Raw genomic sequence first — 16,719 nt, forward strand, 5'->3', positions numbered from 1 at the left:
AAAAACAAAAATAAACAAATGGGACCTAATTAAACCCCAAAGCTTTTGCAAAGCAAAGGAAACCACAAACCAAAGGAAAACACAACCCACAGGATGGAAGAAAATATTCATAAACGATGCAACAAACAACGGATTCGTTTCCAAAATTTACAAACAGTTCATGTAACTCTATCCAAAATACAAACAACCCAACAAAAAATGGGCAGAAGACCAAATAGACATTTCTTCAAAGACAACATACAAATAGCCAAGAAGCCCACAAAAAGATGCTCAACACTGCTAATTATCAGAGAAATGTACATCAAAAGTATCCATACAATAAAATAGCACCTCACAGCAATCAGAATGTCCATCGTCAAAAAGTCTGCAAACAGTAATGCTGGAGAAGGTGTGGAGAAAAGAGAATGCTCCTACACTGTTGGTGGAAATGTAAATTGGTACAACCACTATTTATAGCAGTATGGAGTTTCCTTTAAAAACTAAAAATATAGCTACTATATGATCCAGAAATCCCACTCCTGGGCATATATCCAGAGAAAAACATGATTTGAAAGGATACACGCATGCTAGTGTTCACTGCAGCACTGTTTACCATAACCAGGATATGGAAGCAATCTAAATGCATGTCCACAGATGAATTAATTAAGAAGATCTGGGCTATTGCTCAGCCATAAAAAGAATGAACTAGAATGGACCTGGAGATTATCATACTAAGTGGAGTAGGTTAGATATCAAATATCATGTGATATTGCTTATATGTTAAATCTAAGGAAAAAATGATACAAATGAACTTATTTACGAAACAGAAACAGACTCACAGACTTACAGAGTGAACTTATGGGTACCCGTTGTGAGGGGTAGGGGGTTGGGGAAGAGTGGTGAGGGAGAGGGATGGACTGGGAGTTTTGGATTGATATGTACACACTGCTATTTTTAAAGTCCATAACCAACAAGGACCAATCGGGGGGGAAAAGGGAATCAAAGCTCATGCAGTTAAAAGTGGCTGCCTTTGAAGAATCAGGGTGAGGTGAGGCAAGGCAGATAATTTCTGCCCCAACGATGCCTATGGTTACATCTGAAGATGGTGGGGAGTCCTACTGAAGACCGGCTCCCAAGCCTCCCCTTCCTCCTCTCACCCCATTCACCAGTCCCAGCCTCTTTCCAGAGTCCCTGTTTGTCCTGTTTCTGCTCCCACGGTGACATTTCAGCGCCATCCCGCCCCCACGCCAGTTCACTAATTTCTTTATTTGTTCTTTCTCCTATGAGCTAGCCTGCAGTTTATATTCTGAACAATAAGCTCATTGAGCATGCAAGCTTCTTACTCATGGTCATATCCAGAAGACAGTGTGTTTTTACTCTGTTATTGCTGTTCAGTGACTAAATTGTGCTCAACTCTCTGCAACCCCATGGACTACAGCATACCAGACTTCCCTGTCCTTCACCATCTCCCGGAGCTTGTTCAAACTCATCTCCATTGAGTCCATGATGCCATCCAACCATCTCATCCTCTGTCATCCCCTTCTCTTCCTTCCTTCAATCTGTCCCAGCAACAATGGTCTTTTCCAATCAGTTGGCTCTTTGCATCAGGTGGCCAAAATATTGGAGCTTCAGCATCAGTCCTTCCAATGAATATTCAGGACTGATTTCCTTTAGGATGGACTGGTTTGATCTCCTTGCAGTCCAAGGAATTCTCAAGAGTCTTCTTCAGCACCACAGTTCGAAAGCATCAATTCTTCAGCCCTCAGCCTTCATTATGGTCTATTTAAAGGTAAAAACAAAAGAATTAGATTTAGAACATTGGGTTGTTGCATATAAAGGAAGCCTGCTGGTGCTGCCCAAGAAATGTCCATACTTCTAAGTAGTGAGAGATGGACTTGAGTCAGGTCACACACAATAAGAAGCTGCTCTCTTCCAATTAAAAGAGCGTGATATACAAAACAGAAGTAGAGATTCAGATAGTCCTAGATACAGAGAACAGACTAGCGGTTACCAGTGGGGTGGGGCTGGGGGTTGGGAACATAGTGGGTGATGGGAGGTACAAACTATTGGGTGTAAGATAGGCTCAAGGATGCACTATACAACAAGAGAATGTAATAACTGTAAATAGAAGGTAACATGTAAAATTGTATAAAAATTTAAAACTTTTATAAATAATAAAAAAAATAATTAAAAAAAAGAATTATATAGAAGCCTTCCCCTGAAGAGCTTCTCAGATGAGTATGTGATGGTTCTAGGTCATTTTGGTTTGCACTGAATTTTACGAGGGCTGGAGGAAGTCAGGGGCTCTCCAGTTGGTAAAGTGCACAGATACAACTTTGCGTGTAACTTCATGGATTCCCAGCGTTCTGGATTCCCTGGGGTTCTGTGAACCGCAGGTTAAGAAGCCTGATTAGAGAATCAGAAAGACAACTGTTCTACTGATCATAGAATAGGGATGCCAGTCTTGACCTAGTAAAAACTGCACTCAACCTTGTACAGAAGTCTCCCCGCTCAGGTCTGTGCCATTAAAGACCCAAGAGATAAATTATTGAAAAAGACTCTTCACAGTCTCCGTTTAAACAATGTTACACAAACAGAGCAAGGATTCCCTAAACCATTAGTAAAATTCCTGATGCAAGAAAACGCATGTCCCACTACAGGTTACAGAGGAGAACAATCAATAGAAACAGAATCAAGAAGGTGAGAGAGAGAGAAAAAGAAGAAAATTCATGTAACATCAGACCAGACATGTTTTCTTTCATCCACTACTAAGTTAGGGTCACACCAGTTTGGTCATGCAAAGACTAGAGTTATGGCTGGGTCTGTTATTCAGGGTGTCTGTAGTTTTGAGGAGAGGGTGGAGGAGAAGGAGATTCCTTCTCTGGAGCACATATCAGTGTGAATAGTTGCTATTATGTTTCTCGAACCCACAGTAAGAGTCCCTTCAGGCATCCATCCTTAAGGATGTACATCTGAGACCATCCTTCTCTAAACTTCTGTCATCCTGTGAACTCCACACCAACCCTGATTATCCTTGTCTCAACCTACCTCCAAGTCACTGCCCCTCATTCTGCAGCCTGATTCATCCACTGTTACTTCTAAATGCCAACAACTTCCACCTCACCTCTTCTTTAACTACACGTGCTTTTGGCCATGCCATGGAGTTGTTTTGTCTTGCTTTGTTTTTCCACCAGATCCACAATCCTGGAAGTCTTAAATTCCTTGATCAAGCCAGTCCAGCTCTGTCTGCAGTCAGCTTTACCCCATAGAGACCTCCAGTGCCATGAATTCTTCTGGGCTTCTTTTCCTTTTGAAGCCAGCTTGAACCTTGTGGTTGATGACAAAAACTCCTATGCACCTTTTCTCTCCCTCATTTCTCAATGTCTTTTGACATATGTGTCTCTTACATCCATTCACCCAAACCCCAACTCTGGATCCAGGTAACTGCACAATTTTGGAGAAAAGTCAAGCTGTCGTGAAACGCTTGCAAACTCGTAATTTCAGATGTCTTCTGATTTACAATGTTGCATTAGTTTCAGGCACATAGCAGTGATTCAGTTACATATATACACATATGTATATTCTTTTTCCATTGTAGGTTATTATAAGATATTGAGTATAGTTCCCTGTGCTACTCTCTCAACTCAATATCTTGCAATAACCTAGTTATCCTTGTTGGTTGTCTGTTTTATATATAATAGTATGTATGTTGGGCTTCCTTGGTGGCTCAGTTGGTAAAGAATCCACCTGCCCTGCAGAAGACCGCCTGCCCTGCAGGAGAGCAGGGGACACAGGTTCAATCCCTGAGTCAGAAAGATCCCCTGGAGAAGGAAATGCCAACCCACTCCAGTATTCTTGCCTGGGAAATCCCATGGCCAGAGGAGCCTGGCACGTTACAGTCCATAGCATTTCAAGAGTTGGGCACAAACCACAAAAACCACCAACATCTATGTTTTAATCCCAAACTCCTAATTTATCCATCCCTCACCCTTTTCCTTAAGCCATAAGCTTGTTTTCTATGTCTGTGAGTCTCTTTCTGTAAATAAGCTCATTTGCATAATTTTTTTAGATTCCACATATAAGCAATAGCATAGGATAATTGCCTTTCCCTGTCTGACTTCACTTAGTATGATAATCTCAAGATCCACCCATGTTGCTGGCAAATGACATATTTCATTCTTTTGAATAGTTGAGTAATATTCCATAAAATCCACATTATTAATCATATCTGTCAATGCATGTTTGGGCTATTGTAAACAGTGCTGCTGTGAACATTGGGGTCTAATTTGCTTCTTGGCCACAGTCTACTCCCATTTGCCTCAACAGATTTTCAAACCTTCAACACCACCCTCTTTCTTTCCAGCTCCTGCCTCCTTCCAGTCTTCAAAAGATAATTACCTTTTACACATAAAGTTAGGCCTTCTCTCTCAACTGCTATTCTCTGTTTATTAGTTTGTTTCTATTCATGCTCATTCCTAACTTCCCTTCCTTCAGTGTTAGAGAAAAGTTGACCTCCCCCTATTCAAACCCCACGTGTCCTTAATCCCTCCTTCTACCAACACCGTGACTCTATTCCCTCACCTCTTTCCTTGCATCTTCCTTTCCTCTTCCCTCCCTTTGCTAGCTCATTGACCTTGACACCTAAGTGTGGAAAAGCCTCTCCCAAACAAGAAAAAACTGACCTTCACCTCATAGTTCTCTATCTTCAGTCCAACCCTCCTTTCACATCAAAATTTCTCTAAAGTGTAGCTTTAATCTCATATTTTCAGTGCCTATCAACCCACTGCGTATATGACTTCTATCCCCAGATTGCTAAAATGTCAATCATCTTATTCCAAAGCCAAGTAAGCATCTTACTGTATTTCTCTACGGCACTGGATACCCACTTCCACCTTCTCAGCATCCAGACTCTCCATTCTACTGACTGCCCCCCAGTCTCTGGCCATTTCGTCTCTCTTACTCATGATCTCCTAGTCTTTCTCCTACACCTAAATGTTTGTGTTTCTACATCTATACCAAGGCTTAACTGACTTGTTATATTTTATCCTGAGCAGTCAGATTTTAGCAGTCACTTCTAATGGTTTCAGCAATTATTGTATGTAAATGACTAATACATTCATGCTTTTAGAGGTAGTTCTCTTCAGGGTCTGGATCATTTATTCAAATCCCCTTCTAGGATATTTCATCTAGATATCACTCAAGCACCTAAAATTCTGTGTCCAATTTGGTTCCATTTCTTCCCCAGAACTCGTCCTTTCCCTGGGTTCCTAATCTTCATGGTGTGTGGATGCTCACTTAGTCATGTCCAACTCTTTGTGACCCCATGGACTGCAGCCCACCAGGCTCCTCTGTCCATGGGATTCTCCAGGCAAGAATACTGGAGTGGGTTGGCATTTCCTCCTCCAGCGGATCTTCCTGACCCAGAGACTGAACTCACATCTTCTCAGTTTCCTGCATTGCAGCTAGATTCTTTACCACAGAGCCACCGGTGAAACCCCTAAAAGACACCAAAGTTAGAACTTATCTTTGATTTCTTTTCAAACAACTGATTATAAAGGACCAGTGATATAAACTTCCTAAATATTTCTGTGCTCTAGTCCTTATTTGTTCTTCCTACTAATTCAGGCCATTATTGTCTCTGATGAGGATTACTACAAAAACCTCCTATTTTTAGTATTAACCTCTCAAATTCAATTTCCAAACAGATGGCAGAGTCCAATATTCATTAATTAATTTCACAATTTTTTTTACAGTAAAGAGAGAAAGGCTATTATCTGAGTGACTAGGTGAAGATGACAGCAATGTAGAATTCCACACGATGTGGTGGGGATTAACCACTTGTTTCTATACAGTCCATGACCTAGGACTGAATTTTATGCTTTTACATGGTTAAAAAAAGAAGAAAAGTATTTTATGATGCATGAATACTACATGAAGCTCAAATTCAGTATGCCAAAATGAAGATTTGTTGGGACACAGCCATGCTTATTCATGTATGTGTTTTCTGTGACTGCTTTCAAACTGCAAAAGAAGAGTTGATTAGTTGTGATAAGGACTATCTGGCCACATCATCTGAAAATTCAGACATCTGAAAATATTTACTATCTGGCTCTTCACAGAAAATGTTTACTGACATCTGCAATATAGGATGTATAGTGGTAGCTGCTCAGTCATGTCTGACTCTTTGCGACCCCATGGATTGTAGCCCACCAGGCTCCTCTGTCCATGGAATTCTCCAGGCAAGAACACTGGAGTGGGAAGTCATTCCTTTCTCCAGGGGATTGTCTCAACCCAGAGATCGAACCAGGGTCTCCTTCATTGCAGGCAAATTCTTATACCATCTGAGCCACCGGGGAAGCCATATTTTATATGAATTCATATATAACAAAGTCATATTTTGTAGACTCCAAAAAGCTTATTTATATTCATATATCTTCAAGTAATACTTAGTTTAATTGACATTATATATAAAAATTACTCCTTTGGGTAATTTATTTAGTTTAATAAATATTTGTTGAGTACCTATGCATCAAGTATTTTTTCAAGCACTGGACAAAGATAATAAATATAGGCCAGTGGGCTAGGAAAATAGATAATTTTCATGAAATTAATCAGAGTGATGAAAAGGTTTACAAAGGGTAATAGGTTATGAAAGACACGAGAGGGACCTTCAGCCAGGCAAGGATATTCAGAAAGGTCTTCCGTCCTAGTAGAAAGGACCACTCAGCTAGAACTGAAAGCAGCCTGTTTTTACTCAACCCTCTTCCACTGATAAAAGTAATTCATCTGTTACATTAATTTGTCCTTATATTCTAAACAATAAGAGTTGTTCACATGTTTTTCAAAGTGACAAATAATATCTTTAATTCTTTGTTAATACTATATTGCAAAAGCTTTCATTCCCACACAACTGCTTGCATGCTAGTATCTTCACCAGTTTAATGACCACTGCAATTTGAGCCTGCAATCATATTGAACATGAAAAATAACATAAAGCTGATGAATGGTGCTTAATGCAAATATTTTATACTTGTTAGCTAGGTATGTATGTCAGATAATTGTACATTTACTACTCTAGGCTCTCAATTAATTCATTCAAGATGATTGGATATTTGTGAAAATAAAAAAACGCAAACATTGTAACATTACCTGATAGGATATTTCATTACCTGTAGAATGTAGGAGACATTTCTCTCATTAGCATGGTCTACTAAATTAGGCTTTTATGTTGTTAGAGTACTTGTGGCTTAGTCAAAGCACATAAAATAGATAGTAGCCAATAATGGAGAGGAATGATTTATTGGCAAAGAGCCTTTTGTTTTTCTTACAGTCATGCAAACTGAAATTACTTAGACACATCTTTTCAAATTTCTTTCAGGAAAGAAAAAGAGAATAGATTTTTTTTAAGTCAGAGACTGTTATTAAAAGAATAGATGAAAATTTAAAGACCTTCAACCCTTTATACTGGCCACGAAAGTTTCATTTATATTGATCCAAGAATCAGCTGGAAATACAGATGTAACACGATTTTTTTAGAGTCATTTCCCATGTGTTCCTTCCGTTATATTTGCCAGCTCTACCATCTAGATAAGGACAAAATTTAAGATGGAATGAGTTATTGACTTGAGTGCATAATAGCAAACAAGATCCGAACTGGGAGTTAGTGTTCACAGCTCAAGCAAGATACTCTGCTGTTATCCCTCTGTATCCCTAGTGGACAATAGCTGCATGTGTATCTGAGCACATGAGTATTTCTGGGGGTTTCATTGACTTCCTCCAGTCTCACCAGCCTCAAACACTGGAGCACTGCCTTTGTTACACAAACGGGCAGTGCAAATGGACAGATGTGCAGTACAACTGAAATGATATAGTTTCAGTTTGTGATAGATAAAAAGGTTGATGAGGAGTGAGTGACCAAGAATGAGTGTGAAAGACGTAGAGAGCAAACTAGCAGTTATCAGTGAGGGAAAGATAGGGCAGGGACATATAGGGGTAGGGGAGGAAAGAGTGGGATACTATGGGATTATATGAAATCATGTGTGGAACTTTTGGAAATTGTAAAGCACTATAGAATTTAAGGAACCTTTAATTTTGTATGAAAAAGAATGACTGTGAAAGTCTGAGATCATTTAAACTCAGTAAACATACGTTTTATGACATCTATAGTTTGGGAGGATTTATCTAAAGCCAGAATATGTAATGGCTCTTAGGGCTGAAAAAACCTTTCCTTAGGGCTTTCTTTATTTTTACAGACTGGTTCATTTAAATTTTATTATAAAAAGATACTTTTCTTTTAAATATAATGTAGAATATAGTGAGGTACAAAAGTATTATATTCTTATTCAAAAACACATTTTTAAAACACCTCATGTCCTAGAAATAATATTAAGTACCATATGCCTTTGAATTAATGGTAGCCAGCATATGTATCATTTAGTAAAGAATTTCATAGAATGAGATAACATCTGTAACAATGTGTTTTTGGCACAAGTACATGGACAACATCAGCCTCAATTCATGTGACTTAAGCTGCAGTCTAGATTTTTAGTTTAATTTTACTTTTTTTCTCCCAGCATGTGGGATCCCAGTTCCCTGACCAGGGATCAAACCCACACCCCCTGCATTGACAGCACAGAATCTTAACCACTGGACCACCAGGAAAGTCCCCTGGATTTTTAATTTTGAAATGTCTAAGATCTTGGAAGTATCCAGTGGAAGTTTCATTCTTTGAATCAAAAAATATTTATTCAATGCTTATTATAGATAAATTGTTATGAGTCAGTTTTTCACACCCAGTGGCCAAAGTATTAGAGTTTCAGCTTTAGCTTCAGTCCCTCCAATGAATATTCAGGGTTTAGTTCTTTTAGGATGGACTGATTTGATCTCCTTGCAGTCCAAGGGACTCTGGAGAGTCTTCTGTAGCATCACAATTCAAATGCATCTTTGGCGCTCAGCCTTCGTTATAGTCCGACTTTCACATCCATACATGACTACTGGAAAAACCACAGCTTTGACTAGACGGACCTTTGTTTGCAAAGTAATGTCTTTGCTTTTTAATATGTGGTCTAGGTTTGTCGTAGCTTTTCTTCCAAGGAGCAAGTGTCTTTTAATTTCATGGCTGCAGTCACCGTACACAATGTTTTTGGAGCCCAAGAAAATAAAATCTCACTTCTTCTACTTTTTCCTCTTCTATTTGCCGTGAAGTGATGGGACTGGATGCCATGGTCTTAGTTTTTTGAATGCTGAGTTTTAAGCCAACATAAACTGTTTCAAGCTCCTCTTTCACCCTCACCAGATATCCTTTCCAATAACTCCTATGGCTTTTTCCATCTATTCTTTAAGATTTGCCTTGCTTCATAAAGGGTTTGGCATTCAAATTCTTTCCTGCTTTCTTCCTTTTTCACTTAATGAAAGTTTACTCAGTTCTTTGGAAATTGCTAGCAGAAATACAATAACCCTTCTCTTTCTATGTGTAAATAAAAGATTGCCTGACTCAACCACCCGGGTACACAATCCCAAATCTTAAAGTTTTAGGACTTAGATACCCAGTGGATGCTTCATTGATAATTTATAGACAAAGCTTATAAGAATAAATATTATTTGTATTCTTTGTTAATGTTCAGTTGTAATTAGGCTTATTAAGTCCCTAAGTAAGGAAGTTTTCCAAAGAGAGCTACATCAGAAATTCCAACTTAATTTGTTGGCAAAGTAATGTTTAGAATGACTGTATTGATCATATAGAAAACATGAGGATCAGGTTTTTCTCTTAGCTAATAAAAATGTTATATTTTCAGCTTAAATGAATTTTCCTTTCTACTTACAGGTTTTTTTTTCCCAATATTTAGGGAACAAGTTTAACATTCCTGCCATTTACCTGTTTCAAACCAGACTGTTTCATAGATCAGCCTTATTTCTTGGTACAAATAAGAGAGTGCCATTAAATGAATCCTGTGTTCAGAGTTCAGAGCAATCAAACTTGACAAGTATTGCAGCTGCTCACTGTCCATAGCTGACCTTACAATAGTAGGTAATAATGGATACCATTTAATGGACTTTTAATTTTCCTGTATTTTAAGGAGTTATAAAGACTAAAACAAGAAAGGTAAAGAATTATAGTATTCCAGAATTTAGAAAAATGCATAATTAAGTGTGAAATACTCAATTATAAGTAGAATTAAATTTTCTGCAGAATATGTTAACAATAAATTTTTCATTCAGTAATTTAATATAAATTCCTGGAATCTTTTTAGAGTAAGATGTATCTTTGCCTTTATTTTTTAAAACTACATACACTGGAGAAATTTAACAACACTTGAGGCAACTATCCATGATCATTATAAACATAAGTTCAAATCTTTCTTAGAAAATTATGCAAAATCATATAAGATCCACTGAAAGACTGTTAGATGTAACAGGATAATTTAGAAAGGAGACTTGTTGCAAAATAAATATCAAAATCAGTAATATTTCCATAGAAGAGTACTAATCAAAAAATAATGGAAAAATTATTCTTTCACTCATGTTAACAACAAATACATATAAAAGAGTCAGAAATGAATACAACAAGCAAGACACAGGCATTCATGAAGAAAAGCAGAAAACTTCCCCAAGGGATACGAAAGAAAACTAGAAAATAACTGACTTATTTCTGGCTGGTGATATCTAATAGTCAGTATTTCCTGATTTAATTTATGGATTGATATAATTTTTATCACACTTAAAATGGAATTTTATTTATGTCTTTACAAAGTGATTTTAAGCTCAAAGAATAATGAGCTTGCAAAACCTCTGTCTGTGTATGCTCATGAGTGCACGTGTGTGCGTGTATAGAGATAGAGAATTGAATTTTTATATTTAAAGTATGTCTTATAAAGCTAAAGCAATTAACAAAATATACTATACTAAGCCAATTCAGTTGTATCCAACTCTTTGCGACCCTATGGACTGTGGCCTGCCAGGCTCCTCTGTCCATGGGATACTCCAAGCAAGAATACTAGAGTGGGTTGCCATTTCCTTCTCCAGGAGCGAATATTCTAGTGCAGTGTTATAGAGACTGAACAATGACTACATTAGAAAGTCACCAATCTATGTACTTTATGTAAGAATTTAGTATATGGTAAAGGTAGTATTTTGAATCAGGAAATAGCAAACTACTCACTAAATTGTACTGGCACAATTCAAAAAGGTTACCATTATTCTCATTTTCAAATGGGGAAACCAAAGCACAGAGAAGTTAGGTAACCTGCTTAAAGTCACACAGCTAGCATACAGTAGATTTAGGACTCAAACTCAAGCAGATTGACTCCAGAGCCCAAGGTTTTGCTATTACACTGTCTCTTCCTAATACTTGACTTTTCCAACAACCTTATTTTAGAAATAAGAAAACTGAAGAACAGAAAACCAAAGGAAGCCCCTAAAATCAGGTATCTGAAGTATTCCAGAAATAGTTCTAGAATTTGAATTCAGGCCATCAAGATAGTTATATAATTTTCAGAATATTTCGTACTCATTAAATTAAATTTAAGAAGTCTAGCTCTTTTAAAGTGGTCATATCATTTTTCTAAAATAGTTTCACCAATTATCATAAGCTATCAAATATAGTATTATTACTAGTGTTTGGATAAGAAACTATGAGAAAGAAGAGGCGTCTCTCATCAAATATTACCTTCCAAAAATAATTCTATTTGTCTGTGTATCTGTCTAGGCATCTGTCTATCTGTATATCTATATACCTACTTACCTATCTGGAGCTTCCCTGGTGGCTCAATGGTAAAGTATCCTCTTGCCAAGCAAGAAACACTGGTGCAGTTCAGGAAGATTCCCTGGAGAAGGAAATGGCTACCCACTCCAGTGTTCTTGCCTGGGACATCCCATGGGTAGAGGAGCCTGGCAGGCTATAGTCCATGGGGTCACAACAAGTCAGACACAGCGTGGCGACTAAACAGCAACAACAACTTACCTATCTACCCACCTACCCATCTTTATCAGTAAACTGTGCACAAAACTAACATCTAATCAATTTAAAGAGAATTAATTCTTTGGCTATGGGTAAAGTGTTCTGTTTTTCATTATCTAGTTTTAGCTAATATACGGTAAGCCGCTTCAGTCATTCAAATAAATATCCCAAACTTCTACCCAAAGGCTGGTTAATTTTTAATACCGAATAACTTTGTAAGTACAAATGAAAGATTTTGGCAAAATATGTTTCTCTCAGTCAGTCCTTTCTCAATTTAAACATTTACTTTTAAAGTAGCAGCTACTTCTAAATTACTATAGAATTTTGGTGTGACTACATGAAAAAATATGCCGTAGGGCAACCCTTTGTTTTGCCTTCTCCAAAGCATTAAACATATTGAATTCAAATTCTTGGCTAGCAGTTAATTTTTTAGGAAACTGAGTACATATATTTATGTCTATCTAACAGAAAGATTTTGAGGACATATTATGCACCAGGCATGTTGCTAGATCCTAAGGATAAGAAAAGACATATAATGAGATCTCTGATCATTAGAAGCCCACAGAGCACACAGGCTGGTGATATTCACATTCAGTGAGAGAGCACATGAGACTATTTAGTTCAGTATTTGCTGCATACAAGGCACTCAGTGTGTTATAAGAAATAATCAGAGTATAATACAGTAATGATTACCTGATGGGGTTATACAGAAATTACATTCAGCATCCTCTTGGTAGCTGAAATTATTTTCCAGAACACAAAATTCCAAGAGATTAAACTAAAGATGTTTTTATTTCAAGAAATAACATCTCTTATATCTACATGCATCTGACATATCAATTTTAATACACTGTAACACATTTAGGGAAGAAAAACAATTAATGCCATATTCAGTGAAAGGCAGCTGATTGTTAGAAGCAACTCACAGAGTAACCTCAATTATTTTAGCTATTTCGTTTTTATCCTAATGCTAATATGTGAACTGAATTGTTTTAAATGGTTTGAAAGCAGAGAGGTGATTGTTTTGCCACAGATTCAGGGAATCACGGTTTATTGGCCAAGTCACTGACCTTCCAAGATCCTGAGCTAAAATCCCATTAGCACAAGTTGTTTTAATGTGAACTTGATACAGCAACTCCAAACCTGAGAGAGGAGATGTGAAAGGCACCTTTCTAAAAAACAATTGATTTGCTTCATTTCATTGAAATGGCTAATGCTTTGATGGTTCATATTTACAATGGCTTGTCCTGCTCTTCAAAGGAGTTGATATGTTGGAGTCTTTAACACCATAAACTTGATCAGAACTTCCTCAGTAATAAACAGATTGAATGGAAGGGGAGTGCCCCTCCTCACCCGGCCTCTGGAGCGCATTTGCTTACCAATTTGTAGCTAAAGACATTGAGAATGGTGTTCTTCATGCTCAACTGCTCCAGGTAGTTGAAAAGAGTTCTGGGAAACTCAATATGCAAACTGGTTTGGAAGCCTGAAAGATTTCAAAGAGAAGAACATTTGACCTTCCTTAGTAAAAGGCTGTTTGTTGCTCAGTTATGTCACTCTTAAGTATGGAATTTTGGTAGTGTTCATAAAACCCACAAAGAAAGTCTATTTCCCTGTAAGTTGCTTCCTAAACAACTCAGAAAACCAACAAGCTAGGATGTTAGTTTGAACATTTTTTTCTTTAAATGCCAGAGATGTGTCAAACTTCACAGTGACTTGTGTTGAATCCCACAGTTGTTAAGGACAAGAGACACAGAGAACACTGAGGCTGAAACGTGTGTGTGTGTGTGTGCACTCAGGTGTGGCTTACTATAGCTGCCAGGCTCCTCTGTCCTTGGGATTTCCCAGGCATACTGGAGTGGGTTGCGATTTCCTACTTTAGGGGATCTTCCCAACCCAGGCATCAAACCCACGTCTCTTGTGTCTCCTGCATTGACAGGCAGTCTTTACCACTGCGCTGCTTGGGAAACACAAACTTAGCAGCTACTAAAGGGCCTGACTGTGTTGCTTTTCAATTCTTTTCAGTTCTACTCTTTTGGAGGTAACAGGGTCAGTGCAATTTTTTTTTTTTTTTACACTTGAACAGCAAATCCCATTTTTAGTATATTTCTTTGGCATTTACCTATTTCTTTTCATAATTAAAAATAACTTGACTCATAAGTTCATCATAAAAATGATAGTGAGGGACTTCGCTGGCAGTCCAAGGACATGCATTCAATCCCTGTTCACGGAACTAAGACCCAGCATGCCACTTGGCCAAAAAAGAAAAAAAAAAAATGATAGCAATCATAGACATACCATGATTAAAGGTAATAGTCGTTTGTGCAGGAGATAAAATATTGAGATAAAATGATTTCATTTAAGGATTTCTTTACTTTTAATTTCAATAAAAAATAAGCAGCTAGAGATTGTTTAACTCATTTGGAAAACAAATCTAATCTTGTAAGATGGATCAAAAAGCTATGGTATGAAGTCATTCATTACCAAGGGAACGTTACCAAAGAGGAGTTATATCTACTAAAAAGCAAAATCACAGTTTAAATAAAATTAAACCATAAAGTTGGAAGCTCATTTCATTATTTCAATGAATGTTATGTATATACATGTATGTATGTATATATTTGAGAATAACATGTGTTGCTTTCCTATGTATCCAATATCCCAACTGTGTATCTTATGTATCCAATATAAATTGTCCAGCAATTTATAAAATCAAAAAATTAAATCTTATTTTCAAATGCTTTAGTGTGTACTGTTATATGTATTGATCAAAATGTGCAAATAATTTCTTCCTCAATTTTCTTGTTTGGGAGCTTAACTGCCAATTAAATGAGCAAATACATAAGTAAACAAAAAGTTAAAAGGATAATTAATTAAAACTAAAATATTTATAGTGATTTACTAATCCAAGTATTTCAGAATATGTAGACATAGACAAATAATATGAATAAAATGAAAAATTAATCTGAGGTCTCCAACTATTTATCTATTGTATGTATATGTGTATTTATCTACTTTGTATCTCTCAACTTGATAAGTAATAATTTGACAGAAAAATCATGGAAATCCTCTTTCATTTCAACAATGGTTCCTACTCTGAGCAAAAATGCTCAAGAGAATTCTAAATACACTTGTGAGTATTTCCCAGGCTTGCTAGTCCACACTTCAGAAGTTAGTTATTTCTCCTGTGTCTGTCTCAACTAGAAAATTAGGCTAAAATCCTTCCTTCTCCAGCAATAACTTGTATAAAATGCTCAAATTAAAAATTACATATCAGCACAAAACAATGCCAGTTCTCTTTTTTTCTTTGAAGAAGAGTTCATATGAAACTCAATCTGCACAGTTGTGAATGAAAGATGGAAATTTAAAGAGAGTAGTAACCTGTGAAATCCCAGAGGCCATGAAATCCAATCAGACAAGGGAAGAGTTAAAATATGAGAACTCTCCAAAGCTTAGATGACTTTGGAAACACAGATCAAAAACAAAGAGACGGAAAGTATAATTAACTCCATTACTGCTCAGTCAAATGAAAACAGCCATGACATTCTTTCTTATTTATGACACCAGCAAATAGCTCAATTCCACCCTGGATATTGCTGTAGGACAGCACTGGTTCCACAGCAGGTGAAACAGAAACAAGCTGCTGAAATTTATGTCACTAGACCATCTTATAGATAGAAGATTAATGCAGAAGTCCCATAAAAAAAAATAAGTAGCTTTTATATCTTCTTATAACAATTCTTGTTCTCGAGCAAACCAAAGTCTATACACGGAAAGCTGTAATTTTCTCAAGTGCACTTAGAATCATGAAAAGCCTATTTACTTAAATATATATTTTGTCTCAGATACTGGAATTTACCAACAATGATAATAAAATTTTTGCACCATCGAGCCATCTATTAACATTTATGAAATGTTTTCATTTCTGAGTTGTGCTCCTTAGCAAATTGGAAAACTCTTCAGTGTGGTGTATAATCACCACTGAACAGAAGGTCTAACAGGAGGAAGGACAAAGGGAATATTCAGGTCACTCACAGCATTTCTTCCTGGGATGTCTTCTGTACCTCTGTTATTAAGTTCTGGCCAGATCTTACCTTCTTAATCACTTTGATATTTCCACTGCTTGCACGAGTGCTCATTTGTGTCCAACTGTTTGTAACCCAATGGACTGTAGCTCACCAGTCTCTTTGGTCCATGGGATTTTCCAGGCAAGAATACTGGAGTGGGTTGCCATTTCCTTCTCCAGAGGATCTTCTCAACCCAAGGAGCAAATCTATGTCTCCTGCATTGGCAGGTGAATTCTTTACCACTGTACCACCTGGGAAGTTAGGACAGTATATATTAATAGCAAGTAGGAGGTATTTGTCTACAAAGAATTTCACTGTGCATATATATTTTACTCAGATTCTTTTATATTTTTTTGTATCTATCTTAAGTGCCTAGGACAGTTACCTTATTTACAATAGAAGTAAAATGTTTAGGTGATTGCCTGATTTCCTGAGTTAAATAGTTTTACAGCGATCTTAAATCTTTTCCTCACTGCTGTGGGAATATGAATGGTTACAATCCATTTGGATAGCAATCTGTTTTTCACACTTATGGTCAAGAATATTCAATGACAGAACATAGTTTGTTAAAACAAAAAGATTATAAGGGATACATAATGGTATATTCATAGAAGGCAATGTTGTAGACCAGTGTAAAAGTATCAGCTAGCCCTCTACAGGTTACCACCCAGACTCTCTCAAATAGGATGCTGGGCATTAAAAAAAAAGAAAAAAAAAAAA

This window comes from Capricornis sumatraensis, chromosome 14 (assembly GCF_032405125.1).
Source record: "Capricornis sumatraensis isolate serow.1 chromosome 14, serow.2, whole genome shotgun sequence".
Taxonomy (NCBI): Eukaryota; Metazoa; Chordata; class Mammalia; order Artiodactyla; family Bovidae; genus Capricornis; species Capricornis sumatraensis.